At 34.5% G+C, this 18,554-nt stretch overlaps 1 long non-coding RNA gene across 1 annotated transcript in view; it reads right to left on the bottom strand.

Moving 5' to 3' along the window:
* LOC135970788 (uncharacterized) overlaps window positions 1-18,554 on the bottom strand; it is a 95,980-nt gene that overhangs the window by 15,223 nt on the left and 62,203 nt on the right. Inside the window, exon 2 of the long non-coding RNA XR_010586640.1 lies at window positions 1,052-1,186. This is a non-coding gene — a long non-coding RNA (uncharacterized lncRNA). The remainder of the gene's footprint in view (window positions 1-1,051; window positions 1,187-18,554) is intronic.

Below are 18,554 nucleotides of genomic sequence, written 5' to 3'. Positions count from 1 at the left end.
AAATTTAGTCATGTCAACCTACACTGGCATAAGTGTAATCACAGCATCGCTGCAGATGGCAATGAAACTATTATTTGGCATGATGGTGGTTTATCACCCCCTATGCCGCATTTGGCTAATACCTCACAAATACAAAGTCATATATGGAAGTTGCTAGCTGCTGATAAACCAATGTTCACTTTCATGGGAAACATGTCCTTAAATCTTACTACTAATATTGCTAACCCTTTCCATATATCTTTGCATCAAAATAGTTCTAGATATGTTATTGCATGTGAAAGAAAACCTTATTTGTTGTTAACAGGAATTTTTAAATGGGATAATTATACAGGGGTAGTTAACTGTATGGACAATTGTACATTCTTAAGTTGTATAAATACTACTTGGTGGAATAATAATTGGAATGAGTGTCATTCCAATTTATATATACTAAGAGCCAGAAAAGAAACCTGACTACCTGTGAACTTAACACATGCCTGGAGTGAATCTGCTGGGGTTACTCAAATTTACAAAGTAATGCAAGATCTTGTCCACCACAGCTGGAGAGTGGTTGGGGTTGTCGTAGCAGCGGTGGTGGGATTTGTAACAATTGCTTCCACCGCTGCTGTTGCTGGACTAGCTCTACCCCAGAGCATACAAAATGCAGAATTCGTACAACAATGGCATGAACAATCTCATTTGTTGTGTCAACAACAACGAGACATAGATGCTCATCTGACCGAACGAGTGGATAACTTGGAACAAGTGGTTTCTTGGATAGGAGATCAGCTAACAGTGTTGAATACTTGAGCTTTGTTAAAATGTGATTGGAATACTACCCAATTTTGTATTACGCCTATTCCTTTTAACAGCACTGTACATAATTGGACTGAGATAAAGAGTCTTTAATTGGCCATAATAATCTTTCCCTAGAAATACAAGAATTAACACAAAACATTTCTGAAACATTTCGCAATCAGTTACCATTGCTGACCGGAGCAGATTTAATGACTGGTATTGCACAAAGTTTGACGTCTTTGAACCCTATGAGTCCTGTGAAAACTTTACTGACCTCTGTTTCTAGTAATGTATTGATTGTTGTTCTTGCCTTTGTCATTTTCACAGTCTGCTGGAGATGGTGCCAAAGGGCAAACACCAAATCCCAGCGAGCCCAACATGTGATGATGGTTTTAAAAGAAATTCAAACCTGTAAATAAAGAAGGGGGAGATGTAGAGGACTACATGCTCGCAAACGAGATGTTCCCGATAAGTCCTGCTCTTGCAAACAAAGCAGGGCGTTCCTTCCCTGCAAACAGGGAGGACAAAGGAGCCAGCTGCAAACAGCAGGCCCTGGGGACTGGTTAATGTGTAAACATCTTGAGAAACCAGAAAGTCAGGAAAAGGTCAGAAAAACAACAAGTGACTTGTGACTTGGCAACATTCCACAACCAGTTGTATAAAATAAAGCAGAGCGTGCCGTTTGGGGTGGCCGCCATGTTTGTCTCGTCCTGTGTTGTCTTGTGTGTTCATTCCTTTGTTTAGGAAACACATGGACCCCAACAGACTTCCCTGGCCTTGATAGAGATATAGACATCCAAACACAAGAAGCTCAAAGAATACTCAGAAAATTCATCACGAAAAGATTATGACCTAGGTACGTAGTCATCAGCTTATCTAAGGTCAAGAAGAAGGAAATAATCTTAAGAGACAGGAGGCAAAAGCATCAGGTAACCTATAGAGGAAAACCTATCAGAGTAACAGCAAATTTCTCAGCAGGAACACTGCAAGCTAGAAGGGATTGGGATACTATCCTTAGCCTTCTTAAACAAAATAATTATCAGCCAAGAGTTTTGTATCCAGAGAAACTAAGCTTCATTATTGAAGGAGATATAAAGTATTTTTCAGACAAACAAAAGCTGAGAAAATTCACTACTACCAAGCCAGCACTATAAGAGCTGCTAAATGGAGCTCAAAATATTGAAACACAACCACAACATACACCAAAAACAGACCTCCTTAAAGCATAAATTTCACAGTTCATAGGTCCTGTACAACAATAACACAATGAAATAAAGAAAAAAAAAAAAACCCGAGGTGTTCTGGCAACAAGTAGCATGATGAGTAGAATAGTACCTCACATCTCAATACTAATGTTTAATTTAAATGACCCAAATGTTCTACTTAAAAGATAGAGAGTGGCAGAATGGATAAGAACTTACCAACCAAGAATCTGCTGCTTTCAAGAGACTCACTTAACACATAAGGACTCATGTAAACTTAAGGCAAAGAGGTGAAAAAAGATATTCCATGCAAATTGTCACCAAAACAAGCAGACATAGCTATTCTTATAACAGACACAATAGACTAAAGAATATACATTATCTTCATCAGCACATTGTATATTCTCCAAGACAGACCATTTGCTAGGCTACAAAACAACTCTCAATAAATTTAAGAAAATCAAAATTATATCAAGTACACTATCAGAACATGGTAGAATAAAATTTGAAATCAATTCCTAAAGGAACCTTCAAAACCATGCAAGTAAATGTAAATTAAATAATCCGCTTCTGAATGATCTTTGGGTCAACAATGAAATCAAGATTAAAATTTAAAAAATTATTTGAACTGAATGACAATTGTGACAAAACCTATCAAAATCACTGGGATACAGCAAAAATGGTACTAAGAGGAAAGTTCATAACATTAAATGCCTACATCAAAATGTCTGAAAGAGCACAAATATACAATCTAAGGTCACACCTCAAGGCACTAGAGAAATAAGAACAAACCAAAGCCAAACCCAGAAGAAGAAAAGAAATAACAAAGATAAAAGCAGAAATAAATGAAATTTTATATATATATATATATAAAATGAAACAAAAATTTTATTGGTTCTTTGAAAAGATAAACAAATTGATAGACCATTAGTGAGATTAATCAAGAAGAAAGAAGATCCAAATAAGCTCAATTAGAAATGAAATTGGAGATATTACTACCAATACACAGAAATACAAAGGATCATTCAAGACTAACTGGAACACCTTTACATGCACAACCTAGAAAACTTAGAGGAGATGGATAAATTCCTGGAGAGATACAACCCTCCTAGATTAAACCAAGAAGAAATAGACACCCTGAGAAGACCAATTACAAGCAGCAAGATTGAAATAATAATAGAAAACTGGTCAACAAAAAAGTCAAAGATTAGATAAATTCCCAGCCGAATTATATCAAATATTCAAAGAATAATTGGTAACAATACTACTAAAACTATTCCAAAACACAGAGAAAGAGGGAATCTTTCCTAAATCATTCTCTGAAGTCAGTATCACCCTAATAATAAAACCAGGAAAAGACATAACAAAAAGGAAAACTACAGACCAATATCTCTGATGAATGTAGATGCAAAAATTCTCAACAAAAATACTAGCTAACTGAATCCCACAGCATATCAAAAAGATAATCCATCATGATCAAGTAGGTTTTCTACCAGGGATCCAGGGATGATTTAACACATGCAAGTCAATAAATGTAATACACCACATAAACAAAATTAAAAACAAAAATTATACGACCATCTCGATAGATGTAGAAAAAGCATTTGATAAAATATTGTATCCCTTTATTATTAAAACCCTCAGCAAAATAGGCATAGAAGGGCCAGAACTTAAGGCAATAATAGCCAGCTATGACAAACCAACAGCCAACATTATACTGAACAGGGAAAATTAAAAACATTCCCCCTGAGAACTAAAACAAGACAAAAAAAAAAAAAAAAACCTGCCCATTTTTACCACTTCTATTCAACATAGTACTGGAAGTCCTAGCCAGAACAATCAGAAAAGAGAAAGAAATAATGGTCATCCGAATTGGTAAAGAGGAAGTCAAACTGTTGCTATTTGTTGATGACATTATTGTATACCTAGAAAACCCTGAAGACTCATCCAAAAAGCTTGTAAATGTGGTAAATATTCAACAAAGTTTTGCGTTACAAAATCAATGTACAAAAATCAGTAGCACTGCTATACACCAACAGTAACCAAACTGAGAATCAAATAAGGAACTCAACTCCTTTCACAATTGTTGCCAAAAATGAAATGAAACGAAATGAAATAAAATAAAATAAAATAAAATGCCAACCCATGGCAGGAGGCTGAGGCAAGTGGACCACTTGAGGTCAGGAGTTCGAGACCAGTCTGGCCAAGGTGGTGAAACTGTGTCTCTACAAAAACATCCAAAAATTAGCCTGGTACGGTGGTACACACTTGTTACCATAGCTACTTGGGAGGCTGAGAGAGGAGAATCCATTGAACTCAACAGGAGGAGGTTGCATAGAGCCAGGATCGCACCACAGCAATTAGAACAGCAGCCTCAGGCAAGACCTATTGATGAGCCTTTCCATTTTAATTTCTAGTCACTGTCCCATTACTATTTAGCATCACCAATCTGATTTTCTTTTCTCTACCATGTTTTTCCTTGCCTTTATAATTTTTATTGTGTGTTTTACCTGGGAAACGATTGTTTTGCTTTGCTTTCCACTGACAATGACCTAATGTTTATTTTGTAAATGCTTTTTCAGTCCCATTTGCTACAATTCCAATTCCCCTGATTATTCTCAAACAGGGATTTATAGTCTTTGACAGTGTTTTCTTGGTATACTATAGTTATTTGTACACTTTTTATAATTAACTGCTTGTGTCAGTTTTTCTTACTGAACTGTGATATTCTTGAGTGCATGAGATGCATAATATTTTTCATTTATCTTTCTAGAAACTGGACATTTTTTGATATTTAATAGAAATATAATACAAATGTATTAATATTAGGTGAAGAAATAGATTAATGAATTATTTTGTCAATTTGATAACAGGTTATGTTTAACATTTCCAAAAGTATTTTTCAAGCTGTATTTTCCTTAAAGTTAACAAGGGCTTCTTAATATCCCATTGTTATGTCAGGCAACTTGCATTTTCTACCATTTTTACCTCATGGGTTTTGATGTTACAAAGTTTAGAACTATAATAATTACTTAGATAAAAATTCATGTTCAAAAGCAATTGTCAGTCATTTCTGACCATGTGTTTACTTATTATAAGCTTAGCTTAGTTCTTTTTTTTGGCAATATGGATTGAATCATTACACACTTTTGCTGAGGTTACATAGGCTGGACCTGTATCATATCTGATAATTTTTGACATAGCCTTTGCACATGAAATACAGTCTGGCGCTATATATATATAAACATTATATATAATAATGTTTCAGTCAAAGCTTCCTACTTAATCATTTTCTAACATTTAGCATTACAAAGAAATTTTATGTAACATTGATATTTATCTGCAAGATAGCTTATTATTATTTAATTCAAAACTACTGCTAGGAAATCCTTGTGTATATATTGTATTATTGAATTATTTTCAAGTAAGAAAGCCCTTTCTAGCTGAATATTCATATCATACCTCAAAATATTTTCTAGAAAATTTAGTGTCAATTTTTACTAGTTGTTCAGACTTCATTGTTAGGTGCATATCTATAATTCTTAGGTGAGATAACCACTTTTTATTATTTACTTCTACAGTTATCTTCTTCTCTTCATTTCTATCTACCATTCCTCTGATTTTTTGGGCCCTTTGTTCTTAATTTTGTGGTCTACACCACTATTACAAAGTATGCATTGCTTTCTCTTTTGTAAATTTCTTCTAAAATCTTAGTTGAGCTATCATGAGTTTATTGTTCTTTTAATCCATATTTATTTTGCACAGTACCCTTGCCATTTCGGACTGCTGTCCTTTTATTTCAACGTGTTCTTTCTGTTGCTGGTTTATTGGGTCATGTTTGGTGTAATTTCTATTACCACATCAGGTAATATTTGTAAGTCAGCATAGAGTCACAAGGCCACATCTAGTTTAGTTAGCTTAAAAATATTTTATTTTTGCTGTTTGTTTCATTGTTTTGTTGTTTTGTTTTGTTCTGTTTTTTGGGTTTTTTGTTTCGGTTGGCTATTGCAACCAAATAAAAACTGGGTGTTACAATAGAAGAATAGATATCAGGGCAAAGTTTCTAAATATAGAGAGAACATTTATTTGTTATACAGAAGCTTTATCAATTTAAACAGAAGCGGGAAGGAAGAAATGAACTGGTAAATAAAAAGAAGATTTAAAAGGCACAAGATAGTGGGTGGAAAAAATAAATCCTCATCTGTCTGTCTAGTAACGTGTCAGTTTAAACCTTCTAAACACTGATGCTTAGATAAATTGGGCACATAAGTAATGTCTTTGAAGAATGAAAAGGAGGTTTTTACGGTATGAGGGCTGACCAAAGTGAGTGGAGAAAAAGGAGGAAGAATTGAATTGGAGGAGAGGTTACTATGTACTTCTGAGAAAAGTCTTGGTCCTTGTCGATACCTCATGTAAGAGATGTCTGTTGGAGGAGTCCTGTGTTAGGCATCCATGGCTCAGCAATAGTATACTGTGCAGTTATTGCTGGTAGCAGTCCAGGGGAAGTGTGACTTTGGCATGAATGATATGGCGGATCTTAATTTGCAGCAGTTGGAAATAATCAATCACCTATGTTGCCATGACAACTTCCAAAATTCTGCTCAGCAACCTCTCTGACTGCAATATATCCAATCAACATAAACAGAATAAAGTATCCATTAAAAGACAGATTATAAATTCAGCTAAGTAAATATACTTATATACTTTTATGTTATATTAAATACATAAAACTAATAAATGACACAGAATTATTTATATAGGGATGTTTAAAATTATTTTTATAAAGAGTATTCATAAACAAATATTTTATGTGTATGAAAAAATTGTATAAAGCATGAAGTAACAATATCACAAAATTCATAAGGCCATAAAACAAGAACTTTTAACCTGCCTCCATCAGAAATGGCTATATATTGTAGTAAACACTAGCAAAAATTAACAAGTATATATGTATGGATGTGTGTGTGTCATGGGGGATTCACACATATATAAATTCATATATAACTCACAAATACATAAAGACCATACAAGATTTTCATGTATAAATTGTATGAATGAATTCTTTAAAATCTAAGTTAAAAATTCAATAAAGTTTTAATAATTTGATCATATAGGTAAGTTCTCTGACTAAAGTGCAATTAAACAATTTATATATAACTTATATAAAATATATTTAAACATTTTTATTTTTAATGAAAAAAAGTGAAATTCAAAATGACAGTTTTATCTAAGGGAAATAACTATAAAATACGAAATATTTAAAGTGAAATATAATGAAAGTACTACCTAACAAAACTAGTTGAATGCATCTAAATAGGTAACAAAGATCAATTTATGATGTCAAATGCATTTAAAACAAGTAAAAAATGAAAAATAGAACCAAAGAAAGCCTAAAGAAAATCAAAGGTTGTATAGAAAATGGGTATAAATTAATGAAATAAGAAACAAAAGAAATATTTGTGAAGGAACCTAAAAAAATAAGGTTTTGTGTTTTACAAAATTTTGACTTCATGAAGAGTTTGTAAAATGATATATCTGAAATGTCATTTCTTCAAATTTTTAAGAAACAACTTGGATATCACTCCCATGAAACACAGATAAGTAAAACAAGTGAGAATAATCCTGTGCTTACTATGCAACCATTTCATTAATGCATGTTAACTATATCACCTTATTATTCATTATCAGTTTCTAATAGTGATTATCTGTAAAATTTTCATTGTTTGGTGGACTTTGTGTTTGTGTTGTTGCTTTGTTGAGTTTTTTTTTTCTTTTTTTTTCTTTTGAGAGGGTGTTTCACTCTTATTTCCCACGGTGGACAGCAATGATGCAATCTGGGCTCACTGCAACCTCCGCCACCTGAGTTAAAATGATTCTCCTGCTTCAGCCTCCCAAGTAGCTGGGATTACAGGCACCCACCACCACGCCCAGCTATTTTTTGTATTTTTAGTAGAGACAGGATGTCGCTATGTTGGCCAGGCTGATCTCAAACTCCTGACCTCAGGTGATCTGCCCGCCTCAGCCTCTCTTAAGTGCTGGGATTATAGGCATGAGCCACTACACTGTGGGCTTTGTTAAACATTTAATAAAACTGTAATGGGTTTTCTATTTAGATTTACTCTATGAGAGATGTGTTAAAGACCAATTATCCTCACAAACAGGAACAAGCTGCAGATACCCAGAAGCTAAATTGTCTGAGTCTTTTGGGATAATCGTTTCTTATGTTTCTAAATTGCCCAGTTCGCTTCCAAATAGTTGTACAATTTTACATTTTCACTTTTTTGTATGAAATTTCTTCAAGAATTATTAAATTTCAAGTATGAGTTGACATTTTGCTAAATAGAGAACATAAAGGAAAAATAATTCCATGGTTTTTTAGTGTCCCATAACTACAATCTGCCTATTAGTTTGTGGATCCTGCCTTAATCTAGAGCTGGCCTTAAATATATAAGAGGTTCTAGACTTACAGTGGTATATTCATGCAGACAAGAATAACACACATGTATTATTTATATTCTTCATGTAAAGAAAACTTTTAGTACTTCATGTATTGAGCATATCAGAATAGACAAGGTTATATTACACAAAGAAACATCTCTAATATCTCTGTGGTTTGCCGCATGGATAATTTACTTACTATTCATGCTACATACTCTTTGATGATCAAAAGAGGTACTCTTTTCACTATATCAAGGAACAAAGAAACAATTTCAAACGTTGCCAGTTTCTATGCTGGAAAGATCCCTTTATATGATCGGAGCTTAACAGTTTGAAAAGTCAAATGGCCCACCCAATCCCAAAAAGCTCAAGAAGTTATCCTACCTCATGTCCGGAAGAGAAAAGAACAAGAAACATTTGGTTAATAGCTCTATAGACCTCCAGAGACCTTTCCTTTTGTCATTGGATATTTAATTCACTTCCCTTCTTGCTCACTGAGTAAATCTCGTTCCAAAATGAAATTACGTTGAACGTTTAGCACCTGAGAGAAATAAATTCTTGTTTTCATGTCAAGTCTGGATGTAACTGCTCATGATCTGAAGAAATAGTAACTTTAAACAGTTTGAATCTGCTTTTTAACTTATTCAGTACAAAAAGAATTATATTAGTTATCTATTACTGAGTGACACATTACCTGAAACCATTTATATCTGCCGTTTCTGTACATCAGAAGTCTGGGCATGAGTTAAATGGGTTCTCTGGTCTTGGTCTTGCAAGACAACAAGCTGTTGAAACAAGACCTCAGTCACTTCAAGTTTGCTGGAGGCAAGATCATCTTCTAAGGCCACTCAGTGATTGTTGAAAGGGTTCATTACTTTTGGGTCATTGAATGGAGGGTCTGGTGTGCTCTCAAGCTGTTGACTGGTGGCCTCTGTCTTTCGTACTATGTGGGCCTCTCCCTGAGGTAGGTATTAATATAGAATTTGGCTTCATCAGAGCCAGTAAGTGAAAGGATGAGACAGAGCGAAAGCCAGAAGAAAGTCTTACTCTTCTATAATCTAATGTTGGAAGTGACATCTCAACATTTTTACCACTTGCTATTTGTTAGAAACAAGTCATTAGGCCCAGTCCACACACAAAGGGAGAAGATTTTTACAAGGGCATGAACATTAGAAGGACACACAACATTTAGAGGCACTTCAAAACCATCTACCACAACTATAGAAAAACAGGATCATTTTGAAGAACACTCTTATTTTGGAAGGACAAGAATAGGGACACAGAAGTTTGTTTGGATTACAGGAATTAAAACTCTGCCTGGACAAATATAACAAGAGACTTCCCGTACTTGGGGTATAGGATTGTTCCTTAATTAGATCTGTGATATTATTTATCAGATGTGCTTCCCAATCCTTTGCTTTTGCTGGACCTTCGTAATGTCCTATTTCTTATAGAATTATTCATTTTCCGTTATTCTTCATGACCACATCTATTTGGGGGCTGAGCAAATTTCTGAATCCCCTATCCTTAGAAACTTGGGAGACCAAGGGCTAGTTTTTGTCTTGGTCAAATAAAATTTTAACATAAGGTCATGATTGTTTTCTTTAGTACAGTTTTCTGAAGATCTTAATAGTAGTTACACATCTAACTCGAGTTTTAGTTCCAAAGGTCCACGTGCAGTTATTTTCAACTTAATTACAGATACTTTGAGCCTTCCCTCATCCATTCTCTAAGCCATTTTGTCTAAATAAAAGGATTTTTGAGGCAAGAAATTAATCTAGAGGTTTTAACAGTGAGTGAACTAATCACATCTTCATTTGATTTCTTAAAAAATGGATGACAACTAATTGGACTTTGTTGTTCAGAGGCATTCTCAGTTTCCTACAAATGGTTTAAGAATGAGGTGCCTGTGTTGTCTCTTCAAACACTGCAAGTTCCCACATTTTGGTTCTCTCTCTACTCCCTTCCATTCCCGTTTCAAACTGTACTTATACAATTTTTGTAATACCTTGCCAAATGTAGCCAACAGCAACTATTATGTAGTACTTTCTATTGTCCAGGTTCTTTTCCTAATGTTATGTTGCCATTGGGCACATTGTCTAATTTCTGCGTTATTGCCGAAGCAAATTATAAAAGATGTTGCCCTACATGAGAGTGATTTACATCCTTCTAGCATTTGGTAATAGTTTCTTCCCTATCCACTAACCAGTCCCTAAGCCAATGCCATATATTTAGGGTTTTTAATGGCATCACTCACTTCTAGTTGTTGTTATTTGCATCAGTCATGATAGAAGATTTTATATGGTGCTAAGAAAAATTAAAAGATAAAAAGAACTTGGGGATTTAATTAAACAAGAGCTTATTATTCATCTATTATATATGTTCATCATGGGTTTTCAAAAGGTCCCAATTGTTAGTCACTTGGGGACACAGGATAACAGAGCAGTCATCATTTTAAATGTCAGCAGTTGCTGTGAGAGAGGAAAGGGTACTTCTTGTGTGATTGTACAGTCTAGTAAATGTTCTGATCCAGAGGTGACACATGTAATTTTATAAGCTATAAAATCATAAAAGATCATGAAGGTCAATTCTGTCACCTTTCTAGAAGGGAAGCGAGCCAGAAATATTTGGTAAACAGTGCTGGTAACTACCAAACATATATTATCTCATTTAATAGTGCCAGTAACAACCAAACATATATTATCTCATTTAATTGTTACATAACCACATGAAGTAGATATTAATTCCCTGTTTAAGGGATGAAAAAACTAAGCAATGAAAGATGACATATGTTGTTCAATGTCATGCAGTGTATTAGTAGGGTTCTTTAGAGAGACTTGAGTAATAGGATAGATGTATACATGAAAGGAAGTTTATTAAGGAGCATCGACCCACATGATCACAATGTGACATCCCACAATAGGCTGCCTGAAAGGTGAGGGGCAAGGAAACCATTCCAAGTCCAAAACCTCAAAAGTAGGGAAGCTGACAGTGCGGCCTTCAGTCTGCATCTGAAGGCCTGAAAACTCCTAGCAATCCACCGGTGTAGGTCCAAGAATGCAAAAGCTGAAGAACTTGGAGTCCAATGTTCAAGGGCAAGAAGCATCCAGCACAGGAGAAAGATGGAGGCCAGAAAATTTAGCCAGTCTAATCCTACCACATTCCTCTGTCTGCTTTTATCATGGCCGCATTGGCAGCTGATTAGATGATGCCCATCCAGACTGAGGGCGAATCTGCTTCTTCTAGTTCACTGACTCAAATGTTAATCTCCTTTGGCAACAGCCTCATGAACACTCCCAGAAACAGTACTTTGCATCCTTCAATCCAATCAAGTTGACGCTCAATATTAACCATCACATGCAGGTAGTACATAGTAGGGCAAGGACTGGAACTTAGCCAGTTCCGCTGCAGAGCCGACTTCCTTCACCAGTACTATATGGTACGTTGCAACAGTGAGAGAAAGGTGGAGAGAAGGGGCCTGAAATTCTATTTGGTTAAAATCAAAGTTGCATTATGCCACTACTGCACATGAATTATTATTAATTCGTTACTTTTCCTAAACTCATTTATAATAGTTTCCAGAAATAATATCAAGAAACCTATTTGACCTTAGCCTACTAAATAGCTCTCAAAATGTTTAGTTTGCACTCCTGCTTTCTGATTTTTGATAATGAGCTAAGAATGAGTATCAAGTGCTGCTTGATTTGGAATCACACTCCTGCAAGTAATCATTGTTTGTACTCTTAAATCTAATCATGAAGAGCTTTTATTGCTATGAAGTTAATGTCCTTAGCTGAAATAAGAGTTTCATGAGCACTAATTTTTATTTCTTTTGTTTATAATTTTGTCTTTGAATTGAATATTTAAGGAAACCAAGTTGTCTCAAATTAGGATGATTCTTTATGCTAAACAAAAGTATTCCTAAAATACGGAAATAGGAATAAAAGATAAAACAAATTAGGATAATAAAACATGATAAATATTTGTGTGGAAAGCACAGAAAAAGGAAACGACAGTAACACAAAGTGCAAATTGACAAAATGACAAAAATTTATGGAGGGCAGGAAAAGAAATATAAATGAAACTTAAGTATAACTATTTAAGAAATAAAATAAATAAAATCTCTTGTCAACCACTAGTTTTCTGCTACATTTGCCTAAACAAATAGAAGAAACAGTACTTAGTAGCTTACAGAAGCTTTAAAATTTTATTTTTCTCATTTTTAGAAAGAATTTTATTTGCTTCTGGATAAAACGTCATCAAAATTAATGCTCATCACATCCATATTTAACTTTCCAGTTGAATCAATGTGGCCAAGTGTCCTTGTGCCAAGTTTCTTGAACTGTTCAATAAATCTGTCATAAAAGGATGATCTAAAACCTGCAACAGATGCATTGATCTAATCAGTTTCAGCAAATACCCCATTTAGTGTCACAGACATTTCAACGTCCAAAAACATTGGCATTTAGTAGACCAGTAAGCTGATGTACAGGAAACACATTTTTACATGTAGCAAAAGCAGAAACCAAAAAGCATCCTTCAATATACAGTAGTTACTGTAAATATGGTGTAAAATATTTTCTACTACAGATACAAACATTGCTCAAATAAAATTAGAAGGTATGCTCTTCAGATAGGGAGGTAATAGTCTCTAGCTATGTTATAAAACATCACATCAGAAGATAATAATATTGAAAAGTAACTCAAAATTTAACAGTCTTATGCTTTCAGATAAATATATAATCCCTATTTAAAAAAACGCTTATGATGAATGTTTGGTTGAATAAAAATCAGAAAACCAAGGCCCTGTTCGTAACTGCAATTCTGCTTACCTGGGTAATCTTAAAAATGACCCTTAAATGCTAGCAAAAGTAGTGAACTGGGCTATTTATGAGATAATGAATTTTAAAATGTTAATCAATAAGTATTATAGAATTAATAGAATTAATAAACAATACCAAAAATACTGCTCTAAAAAAGAAAAAGTTAAGTAATTTGTGTGCTATACCAACTTGTGTGTTTGTGTGTGTGTGTGTGTGTGTGTGTGTGTGCATGTGCATAAGTGGTGTTGCATAATTCTTGTTTCTGCTTTGGAGAGATGGAACAGAATGATGTTGTGGGTGCTTCCAAAAGTAAAGCAGAATAATAAAATTGACAAGATAGTCAATTGTATTTTATCAAAATGTAATTTTCAAATGAATAAAAACATGATTATCATACAAATGCAAATGAACACATAAAAATTTAACTCATCATTAATGAGAGAACCAGTAAAATGGGGTGTTTGCAGACATGTTTAAAAATCTTAGAATAAGATTGCTAGATTAGAAGAGAATGATTAACATTTTATAGGGCAAGTGAAATCATCAGCTTTGATGTCCTCTTCTTTATCAGTCAGAAATCAAGTTAACATGTACCTTTGCATTATATGGGCTCTATCATATAGTAAAACCTAAAGTTTTAAGAACATTTTCATTCTCCTAGAGCATTAAATATTCCTCAGACAGTAAAAAAACAATAACATATTATTCCACAGAAACAAGTTAGCATTGATTATGGCATTTTCCCTGTAGAATTTGCCCTATGGCATTTGTGGAGTACGTAGATATTAATTGACTGTGTATAGAAAAAAGAACACACAAAGTCAGGGACTTGAGCTTGGTTAGAGACTGGACTGGAAATCTCTGTATAAAACCTAGATAACCACATATTGACTTGAGATAAAAAAGCAATCCCTCCATGGAAAGGGAAATTTTGAATGCATGCTTCTGTCAATGTTGAAGGATGAAGGGGGAAGATGACAGAAATTTTTCTGGAATTTTCCCTACGACAAACCTATACTTACAAAGATTTAGGGCCAGAATTTATATTATCTATGGGCTCTAAAAGAAATTTGAAAATTGGTTTGATGTTGTTATTTCTACTCTCAGGAGTCTTTGAGAAATAACCAAAAATCCTCTCTGGAAGAAACTGTTTTAATTCCGTATTTAAGAATTCCCACTTAAAAAGTTCCAAATTATGAGTTTATGTATTGTTTTTAAATCACAAAATTTTTGTATAGTCCATTTAAACAGTAATAAGCAGAATCAGCAAACTGCAAAATCAGACAAGTAAAGACTGAAGATAATACAGTGAACGAAAACAATTTAAAGTAAGTTTGTTTGATATGTGTTAGAAAAATAAAAAGAGTGAACAAAATATGAACCAGGTGTCTAGCAAAATGACAAGGCAAAATTGAAGGTAAATCAAATATTATTTCTAGAAATGAAAAATAGATAAGACATAACTGATAAAAGGAAAAAGTAAATACAACAGCCTGGAGAATAGATTTCAAGAAAATTACACAGAAGGCAGCACACACAGACAAAGAGAAGGAAAATTTGGGAATGTAGTTAATAACGTGGAGAACAAAATTAAAATTTGTAATGCAAAGCCAAAGAGGATCCTCAGGAACATATGACAACATGAAAAATCATATAATGGCTGATAGTTTTCTGTAATTGATGAAAAACCCTTATTGTCTGAGCCAGGAAGATCATGAATCCCAAGCAAGAAAGATAAAAAGATATGCATACATACACACCTGGTAATAAAACTGAGGATTGTCAAAGATATGGAGGTCTGGGAAGTCAGAAATATGTCAGATTCCCCACAGATGAATTAAAATTAGACTGATAGTTTATTTAACAGGTTTAGAAGGCAAGGTCTTGTAAGATTTATTTTGAAAACACTGCAGGAAAGATATCTGCCAATAACCAAAAATTCTATAACATGGGCTATATATATTCTACAAAAATGATCAAATTATAAAGCTATAGACAAAATTTTGCTACTAATTGATTTCAGTAAAGAAACTGCTAAAGTTCATATGTGAAAAACAAACATAACCACAAGAGAAAAATAAGCATAACGTAAAGTGGAAAATTTTCTTCCAAGTGTTAATAAGCACACTGGTAAACCTAAACAAGCATGGACTATATAAAAATAACTATGTGTCTGATTAGTGGAGTTAACACAAATAAAGATAGAATTAGTTATTGAGTAACGTACATATTAAATTAGGAGAAGGTATTTGAGGAAACAGACTCAAAGTTATTTGATGTTTTGGTAGATGGTAAAGATGTTGAAATTTTAGAGTTTAATTTGAAAAAACATTAAAATATCAAGTGTAAATAAAGAAAAAATACACAATTCTCCAATTCATAAAGGTAAATGTATAGAATGAACAAAAGATTCATTCCAACAAATCAAGAAACAGTAGAGAGTGGGGCATAAACACAGCCACCTGGCCAAAGAAAACATATAACCCTCTGGAGAAGCACACTCTGCTAATCATTTTCTTGTGTATATAAAATCTTCACGGCCCATTCTCTCCATACTTTGTCTTAACTTATATCCCTCAATAAGATTCTGTACCTTCTCTTCACATCTAGTTTGGGAAATTACACAGTTTTTCAAAGATTTCTAAACTGTCTTGAGTCACAGTGCCCTTAAGTCTCAGTAATTTTTATCACAGTGCCTATAGGCCAGAAGAAATACCTAAATATTTTATCATGGAAATGATATATTAACATGTTTGATGGAAAGGCTTCAGAGGGAAACTGTTAGTAAGATAAACAGTTTGTGAAGTGCAGTGTTTATATCAAACCGAAGAAAGTCCTAAAGAGATAGTTCCCAAGATTTACAGTTTCTGGGATGACTTGTAGCTTTCTAAAATGAATTTGTTCTGGTAATTTCTTAATGGATACTCATTTTCTCAATATATGAGAAATGACTTCCTGATTAGGTTGATTATTTCTTGAAGGAGTCCTGGGAGGGTTATGAGGGATCAGGATTAGCAGATCCCCATGATTATCAGCAGATAACCATAAAGATATATCAGAGGCTGTAATGCCTTTATTCTCTCTGGAACAGCTTGATTTTATCTTGAAAGAAGTCCCTGTCTATATGAAAAAAAAGAGCACTGAACTGGACATTAAGTCTATCACGCACGTTATATATTTATAGAAAAAAATCTCACAGATCGTGCAGAGAAAAATATAATTTATCATTACTCAGAAGTTTATTTCATATATTAAACAGAAACTCAAACTATTTTATCTTTTTTTTCCAGAAACGCCATTGTATAAATTATTTGTAAAGCTAATTTTATTCACGGATTGTAATTCTGAGGATGGGTGTAGGTTTCACAGGGCTTTGCTGAATGGTTTTCATTATGCATAGAAAAAATAAAGATACGTTTTGATAGGCAAATTAAGACATACTTCTAATGCTGTCCATTACTGAACGATGTAAGTGAAACCGCTGCTAGAGTTATCCCAGAGATCGCTGCTTAACATAATGAAATTGTGACAATAACAACTTTACCTGGAAAGAATTCTCTTTAATTTTTAAAAATAGTTCTGGAGAATTGGCCTATCAGAAAACAACATTAACAGTACATATTTTCTGTGGATTAAACCTTTAAACATTTGCAAAATCATCACCAAGCTTGATAATTTATGTCTCTTAATCACATATCAGAAAATTGATATCGTCCATATATGAAATTTAGAAGGCTGTCAAATTGTTTCCTTTCAATAAACAAGATCTATATGAAGACAGATTTTTATTTATTTGTTTCCTTATTAACTAGGAGTCTCTCTCTGTCACCCAGGTTGACTAGGAGTCTCTTAGTTACAGAGTCTCTCTCCCTGTCACCCAGGTTGGAGCACAGCAGTACAATTGTAGCTCACTGCCACCTCACACTCCTGGGCTCAAGCAATCCTCCCTCCTTATTCTCCAGAGTAGCTAGAACTACAGGCATACAAGCATGCACCAGCATGCCCAGCTAACGTTTGTATTTTTAATACAGACAGGATCTCAGTATGTTGCCAACACTGGTCTCAAACTCCTGGCCTCAAGCAATACTCCAGCCTTGGCCTCCCAAAGTGCTGGGATTAAAGACATGAGCCATTGAACTCCCTCCAGCCATATAATTAGAGGAATCTTTTATAGTAATGCCTTTGCATTGTGATATGGTATGGATCTGTGTCCTCCCTGAAATCTCATGTTAAATTGTAACCCAAATGTTGGAGGGGGGCCTGATGGGAGGTGACTGGATCATGGCAGTGAATTTTCTCCTTGGTACTGTGTTGCAATAGTGAGTGAGTTATCGTAAAATCTGGTTGTTTAAAAGTGTATGGCACCTCCTCCTCTCGCTCTTCTCCTCCTGCTCTGTCCATGTAAGACGTGCTTACTTCCCCCTCATCTTCTGCCATGACTGAAAGTTTCCCAAGGCCTCCCCAGAAGCAGATACTGCCATGTTTCCTGTGTAGCCTGTAAACTGTGTGCCAATTAAACCTCTTCTTAAAATAAATTACTCAGTCTCAGATATTTATTTATAACAGAGCAAGAATGGACTAATATAGAAAATTGGTACCAAGGAGTGGGGCATTGCTATAAAGATACCTGAAAGTATGGAAGCAGTTTTGGAACTGGGCAACAGGCAGAGGTTGGAGGAGCATAGAAGTCTCAGAAGGCTGGAAGCTGAGGGAAAGTTGGCTAGGAAAGTTTGAAACTTCCTAGAGACTTGTTAAATTGTTGTGACCTCAATGCAAATAGTGACATAGACAATTAAGTCCAGGCTGAGGAGATCTCAGATAAAGATGAGAAACTTATGGGAAAATGGAGGAAAGGTCACTTTTGTTGTACATTAGCAAAGGGACTGGAAGCATTGTGTTCCCAATCCAGGGATCTGTGGAACTTTGAACCTAAGAGAGATGATTAAGAGATGGAAAAACTTTCTAAGCAGCAAAGTGTTCAACATGTGACCTGGATGCTTCTAGCAACCTATGCTCACATGCTTGAAAGAAATGACTTGAAACTAGAACTTACATTTAAAAGGGAAGCAGATAGTAAAGTTTGGAAAATTTGCAGTCTGCCCTTAACATAGTAAACAAAAACCCATTTTCTGGGGAAGAATTCAAGCCAGCTGTAGAAATTTGCTTAAGGAAAGAGGAGCTAAATGTTTATAGCCAAGACACTGGGGAAGAGGCCTCCAAGGCATTTCAGAGACCTTCAGTGCAGCCCCTCCCATCACAAGACCAGAGGCCTAAAAGGGAAAAAGAGTTTCAACGTTCAGGACTTAGGGCCTCA

The sequence above is a fragment of the Macaca fascicularis genome, chromosome 5 (assembly GCF_037993035.2).
Source record: "Macaca fascicularis isolate 582-1 chromosome 5, T2T-MFA8v1.1".
Lineage (NCBI taxonomy): Eukaryota > Metazoa > Chordata > Mammalia > Primates > Cercopithecidae > Macaca > Macaca fascicularis.
This window is presented reverse-complemented; position numbering and strand designations above follow the sequence as displayed.